This window comes from Nicotiana tomentosiformis, chromosome 5 (assembly GCF_000390325.3).
Source record: "Nicotiana tomentosiformis chromosome 5, ASM39032v3, whole genome shotgun sequence".
NCBI classification, from domain to species: Eukaryota; Viridiplantae; Streptophyta; class Magnoliopsida; order Solanales; family Solanaceae; genus Nicotiana; species Nicotiana tomentosiformis.
The window spans coordinates 81650116-81657449 of record NC_090816.1 but is presented as its reverse complement, the minus strand read 5'-3'; the positions used below and the strand labels follow the sequence as shown (position 1 = coordinate 81657449).

Genomic DNA, 7334 nt, shown 5'->3' with positions numbered 1-7334 from the left:
AATTCCATAACGGAAGTGCGCAGTCATGCCATGTCTTGTTCTAGGGCTATCATTTGCATGCTCTGTCTGACCTGGGATGGTCCTTCAGCCACTGTAGCTTGTTCCTGTGGGGGTGAGGCAGGTTCAACCTCCTCCTGCCCTTTGTCGCCCTCTTCCGATGCATTAGAATCGTCACTATGAGCTGCTCCTGGTGCCATCGGGTCTTTCCCGATGGTCACTTTGTCTGCCCGAAACTTTGCTTCTTTCTTTACCATGCCATCCGCATTGGGGTTCTCAGGCACCCTTGCTGCCCGGCACAATCTAGTGATCAGAGAGGGGAAAAAGAACCCATACCTCTTCTGTGTTGAACGGACGAACATCTCAGACTGAAGAACCTTGGCCACATCGAAGTCGTGGCCATTCACGAAGCACCATATCAAGGCTTCTCTCAGACCGCTTACCTCTGTGGTGTTGTGGGACGGCAGTAAGCGACTGTTGATGATGTACAACCAGCATTTTCCTTCAAAAGTGAGTGAGGAAGAGTGTAGCTTCGATCCCGGCACAACCCACACTACCTCTTTGTCTGGTGCACAGATAGTTCTGAAAAACTTGTTCCATGTGATGGGTTCCCTCCTGTAAGTATCATAGAAATCCTCCTCCCCATTGAATTCAGGCAATCGATACACTCTCCTGATGGCTTCTAACAAGGCATCCACCCTCATGTGTCGCACAGTGCATATTCTATCCTCATGTTCGGGGCAGTTGGCATAGAACTCCCGAACAAATATCAAGTTACCCTTCTCCGGCTCTTCAAAAAAGCTATCTAATCTGCGCCTGATCAACTCCCGATACATATTAGGGCATTCATCCTGGAGGGACGCCCTGTCAATACCCCTTTTCGGTACAGATTTTTTAGTGGCCTTCAAACTGAAATGGTCTTGGGAAGCTCTAGAGACAAACCTGGTACGATCAAACGAGCTGCACTGGTCTGTGCCCGTCCCCTAGATGAGCCTCCATGACCACTTGATGAGGCCCCGGTAGCGCTTCTCTTCCTTAAGGGTTGCATTTTACCTACACAATAAATACTACTATCAGTGGATAGAGGAATATGTGTCCAATGGAGGTTACTCAAACTTCACTCGTACAATTGGTCACAATTTATCTTCAACACTCATTAAGGCAAATCAACAAACAGGTAGTGTGCATATGTACCCCCAAGTCACCCAATCAAACCCAACAATGGCTTCCTCCAAGTCAATCAATTCAAATAGCCTCCATATACCACATATAAACCACAATCCAAATCCCAAACAAAAGTACCTATGATTTTACTACCCTATACAGAAAAGGAAAATAAAATTAAAACAAATACTAAGAAAAAGGAATAAAATCATGTACTTACTTGGAGATATTGAGAAGAACGGAGGTTGGATATCGGTTGAGTGGAGAAGAGAAGGAAGGAGAAGAGCCTTGTGTTAGAAGGAAAATATGGGCGAAAGGAAGGGTTTGGGTTCTTGAGGTTAGGGAGGGAAGAAGAGAAGTGGGAGGGAGTGAGGGGTTTGGGTTGTTGAAGTTAGGGAGGGAAGAAGATAAGTGGGGGAGAATGAGGGGTTTGGGTTCTTAAAGTTAGGAAGGGAAGAAGAGAAGTGGGGGAAGTGAGGGTTTGGGTTAAGGAAAAGAAGGGGGTGGGGGATTAAAATAAAAAACACTTACCTGGACAAGCCCGGGCTTCTGCGGTCCAATCCGCGGCTGCGGATTCTAGGCAGAGGGGGTCCCAAATTTTGCGGCCCAATCCGCGGCCGCGGACGGGAGGCAGAACACAGGCCTAAATCCGCGGTCCAATCCACGGGATCTCCATCTCCAGCCAATTTTTGTGTTTGCCGCATTTTGTTTACCTAGTCTTAGGTTAATTTCGACCCCCGAATCCTTCTGATGCGCGTGATCTTTGCCCTGCACAGTAGTAGGTCGGTTAAAGTCGTTCAAAATCAATTACAACAAATAAATTAAGAAAAATAATAGGTTGCCTCCCAAAAAGCGCCTAAGTTAACGTCGCGGCACGACGATTTACAACAAACCATGGGCTGCCTCCCAGGAAGCGCCTGATTTAACTTCGCGGCACGATGCAGGCTTTCATTATCACTCCTCGTTCGCGTACCGGGGTTCTTCCAAAGTTATCACCTCTCTATCCCCTTTCTCTTCGACTATTCCAAGGTAATGTTTCAACCTTTGTCCATTTACCGTGAACTTGTTTATCCTATCTTCGGATTCAATCTCCACAGCTCCGCTTGAGAACTCTTGCACCACTCTGAAGGGTCCTGACCATCTAGACTTCAACTTACTCAGAAACAACCTCAATCTCGAGTTGTATAACAACACTAGATCTCCGGGCTTGAAGTTCCGATCTAAGATGTTCTTATCATGGATCATTTTCATCTTTTCTTTGTATAGTCTGGCATTTTCAGAAGCGTGGAACCTAAATTCCTCGAGCTCATGTAACTCAGTGACTCTGCTGGTGCCTGCGGTCTCTATATCCAGATTCAGCTGCCGCAGTGCCCAAAGTGCTTTATGTTCGAGCTCTACCGGAAGGTGGCATGCCTTTCCAAACACCAACTTGTACGGTGACATACCAATTGGAGTTTTGAATGTTGTGCGGTATGCCCATAATGCATCATCCAGCTTCTTCACCCAATCGGTCCTTGTTGCATTCACTGTCTTTGTCAGGACACTTTTAATTTCTCTATTGGACACTTCAGCTTGCCCGCTCGTCTGTGGGTGGTACGGTGTGGCTACTTTGTGGCAAACTCCATACTTTTCCAACAGACGTGCGAACGCTCTATTGCAAAAATTGGTTCCACCATCACTGATTATAGCTCTTGGGGTGCCAAAACGTGTGAAGATGTTTTTCTTTAGGAAACTTATTACCCATTTTGCATCATTGGTTGGGAGATCCACTGCTTCGACCCACTTGGAGACATAGTCAACCACTACCAATATATATTTATTACCATACCAGCTGACGAACGGCCCCATAAAGTCGATCCCCCACATGTCAAAAACCTCCACCTCTTGAATTGTTGTCATAGACATCTCGTGACGGCGAGATATGTTGCCTGTCCTTTGGCATTCATCGCAACTTTTGACCCAAGCATGGACATCCTTGAATAGAGTAGGCCAATAGAATCCCAATTCCAACACTTTTGCTGCTGTCCGAATTCCTCCAAAGTGTCCACCATATGGTGAAGCATGGCAAGCCTACAAAATAGAAGGTTGATCTTTCTCTGGGATACACCTCCGGATCATGTTATCTACACATATTTTAAACAATAGAGGTTCGTCCTAATAAAAGGCTCAACAGTCGCGGAAGAACTTTTTCTTTTGAATTGAGGAGAGTTCATAAGGCACAATACCGCTTGCTAAATAGTTAGCAATATCAGCATACCAGGACGTCGCCTCCACTGTCACTGCAAGTAACTGTTCATCCGAGAATGTCTCTGTTATGTCTTCAACCTCTATTCTCTTTTCAGATCCTTCTAATCTTGAGAGGTGGTCTGCCACTTGATTGTCTGTCCCCTTTCTATCACGAATTTCCAAATCGAATTCTTGTAGGAAAAGAACCCAGCGAATCAAGCGTGGCTTTGACTCCTTCTTTGCTATCAAGTACCTAATTGCTGCATGGTCAGTATAAACAATAACTTTTGAACCAATTAAGTACAACCTGAATTTGTCGAAGGCAAACACTATAGCCAGCATTTCCTTTTCCGTTATAGTGTAATTGAGTTGTGCACCGCTGAGCGTCCTGCTTGCATAGTAAATCAGGTGCATCATCTTATCTTTTCGCTGCCCCAAGACTGCTCCTATAGCATAATCACTGGCGTCGCACATGAGCTCGAATGGTTGCTCCCAGTTGGGTGCAACAATGATGGGTGCAGTTATCCGTCTCTTCTTCAGCTCCTCAAATGCCAACCTGCAATCATTAGAAAACACAAAGGGCTGATCCTTTTCAAGAAGTTTACACAAAGGGTTAGCAATTTTGGAAAAATCTTTTATGAATCACCTATAGAACCCGGCATGCCCAAGGAAACTTCTCACTGCCTAGACCGAAGTGGGCGGTGGAAATTTCTCAATCACATCAACTTTAGCATGGTTGACCTTAGTTCCCTTACTAGACACTCGATGCCCAAAACTATTCCTTCTTGTACCATAAAATGGCATTTTCTCCAATTCAGCACCAAATTTGTCTCCACACATCTTTTGAGCACTCTTCTTAAATTGTGAAGACAATCTTCGAATGAATCCCCCACCACGGAGAAATCATCCATAAACACCTCCATAATATCCTCCACAATGTCAGTGAAAATGGCTAACATGCACCGCTGGAATGTAGTTGGTGCATTACAAAGTCCAAAGGGCATTCTCCGAAAGGCAAAGATGTCATATGGACAAGTGAAGGATGTTTTCTCTCTGTCTTCCGGGACTATTGAGATCTGGTTATACCCCGAATATCCATCCAAGAAATAGAAGTGGGACCGCCCAGCTAACATGTCCAACATTTGGTCAATGAAAGGCAATGGGAAATGGTCCTTTCGAGTGGCTATGTTCAGTTTCTGATAGTCCATGCAAATCTGCCAACCCGTGACTGTACGAGTCGAGATCAACTCGTTATTCTCATTTTGTACGACCGTCATTCCTCCCTTTTTCGGCACACATTAGACAGGACTGACCCAGTGGCTGTCAGAGATAGGGAAGATGATACCCGCACCAGCCACTTGATCACTTCCTTCTTTACTACTTCCTTCATATTTGGGTTCAGACGTTGTTGATGTTCCTTGGAAGGTTTGTGCCCCTCTTCCAGAAGAATCTTGTGCATGCAAAAGGCTGGGCTGATACCCTTTATGTCTGCCATGGTCCAACCAATGGCAGTCTTACATTCTTGCAATACTTTCAATAGTTGCTCTACCTGCACAGCTAGCAAACCAGATGATATAATAATAGGCAAAGTAGAATTAGGCCCCAAGAAAGCGTACCTGAAGTGGGCTGGAAGCGGTTTCAGGTCCAGCTGTGGTGGCTCCTCTATTGATGGTTTTGCAAGTGGTGTTGCTCTCTCTTCTAAGCGTAGGGCTCGAACTGAGGTTCCCTTTTCCAGAATCCTTGACCTTCGAGAGCCATGACCTACTCTGCCAACCCTTCACCGTCCATCTCTTCCAAATTCATCAAGCAGGCTTCTAGTGGATCCTTGACATTAAGGGTCTCGTCCTCTTCTTGCAGTATCACATCTACGGCCTCCACTAGTGAGCAGTTTGCAAATTCACTGGGTCTCCTCATGGATTGTTGAACGTTGAATATTATTTCTTCATTGTTCAACCTCATTTTCAACTCTCCAGTCTCACAATCAATTAATGCTCTCCCAGTGGATAAGAATGGCCTTCCCAGAATGATGGGTATCTTTTCATCCACCTGACAATCAAGAATAACAAAGTCTGTAGGAAATATAAATTTCCCCACTTGCACAAGCACATCATCAAGAATTCCTGTCGGTCTTTTGACTGTGCGATCAGCCAGTTGCAGTAACATTGAGGTCGGTCTAGCTCTGCCAATGCCCAGTTTCGTATAGATTGCCAAGGGTATCAAGTTTATGCTGGCTCCCAAGTCACACAATGCTTTAGCAACAGCATAACTCCCAATAGTGCATGGGATAGTGAAGCTACCTGGATCAGACACCTTTTGGGCCATAGGTCTTGTCACTACCGCACTGCAGGTCTGTGTCAGAGTTACAGTAGACAGGTCCTGGAAGTCAAATTTCTGCGACATCAGGTCCTTCATTATTTTTGCATACCCTGGCATTTCCCTCAAAGCATCCATCAGTGGAATATTCAATTGAATCTGTAGAAGCATTTCCATGAATTCCCTGTATTGATCATCTTTCTTTTGTTTTGCCAATCTCTGAGGGAATGGTGCAGGAATCAATCTATGTCCATTACTTGATGTCTTTTCTTTGTTGGAATCTTCTGGCAAAAGAGGTGCCACCTGTTCTGAGACTTGTTCACCGTCCTTCTCCTTACCCTTGTCAACTTGTGCTTGTTCAATTACAACCTTGGTGAGCTCTGCTGACTCATCTGCCTATAATGTAACTGGAGTAGTTGGCATAGTCTCTCTCCTAAATTGAGCAACTTCTTGCTCTCTGTCTAAATCTCTTCCATTCCTGAGACTCACTGCCATTAGCTGATTTGGGTTCTATTCCTTTGGGTTAATATTTGTATCTGCAGGCAATGTTCCTTGGGGGCGATTGTTCAAGGCCATAGACAGTTGTCCCAGTTGAGTTTCAATGCCTTTGATTGCTGAATCATGTGCTGCTAACTTTTCTTGCATCTTACCATTTGTTCCAATGAGTTGTTGCAGCATACCCTTGACTTCTACCATATTGTTGTCCTGTTGTTGATGAGGGGGTTGGTAGGCCAACTGTTGCTGGTGCTGCTGATTATAGCCCTGCTGCCTTTGATAAGGCACAACTTGACCTTGTGGTCGTGCGCCTCCAGAATTGGGTTGTGTTGTGGCAGGTTGGGTCTGTATTGCTGGTTTGGTGCTGGTCCCCATTGTTGCCCACCTTGCCTCTAACCTCCAAAAGTATTGACATAATTCATGTCTTCTCTGAAGCCCTGATTGTCATTCTCTCCACTCTATGATCACACATATGACTGGTTTATGCAAGAAGTGCACAATCCTCCATTCGTTGTATCAACAATGTGCACTTGCTTTGTACCCATCTCATCAATTTTCTTTGTCAGTATGCTCATCTGAGTCATGAGAGTGGCTATGTTCTCTGCATTGGAATTGTTTGGGTCAAGAGCAACAGAATGCGCTATTGATGTAAGTGTCATACTTTTAGCCATCCAGCCTGAATTTTGAGCCATCTTGTCAAGAAGAATCTTGCACTCTGTGAATGTCTTGCTCAAAAATGCACCCCCAGTTGAAGCGTCTACATTGGCCTTCAAACTCTATCTACTAAACCTATGTAGAATCTCTGTCCCAGCATCTGATCTGGAATGCCATGGTGTGGACACTTCACTAGCATACCCTTGAACCTCTCCTAGGTTTCTTGCAATGACTCAGTTGGTTTTTGCCTGAACTGCAATATCTCATCAATCTGCCTTGCAGTCTTGTTGGGAGGATAAAACTTGTTTAAGAACTGTTTGACTAATTCTTCCCAAGTGGAAATGGAGTTTAGTGGGAGTGAATTCAGCCAAGTTTGAGCATCTCCAGTTATAGAGAATGGAAACAGTAATAGCTTGATGGCTTCAGGAGTCACATTCGGTTGTCTTTGGGTCACATATATTGATAGGAAGTTCTTCAGATGTTGT

At 44.9% G+C, this 7334-nt stretch overlaps 1 non-coding gene across 1 annotated transcript; it reads left to right on the top strand.

Annotated features, from left to right (window-relative positions):
• The first annotated feature begins 7019 nt into the window (after positions 1 to 7019).
• On the top strand, positions 7020 to 7126 carry LOC117280017 (small nucleolar RNA R71). Its single transcript, XR_004510471.1, has one exon. It is a non-coding gene; the product is annotated as a small nucleolar RNA R71 (small nucleolar RNA).
• The last annotated feature ends 208 nt before the right edge of the window (positions 7127 to 7334 follow it).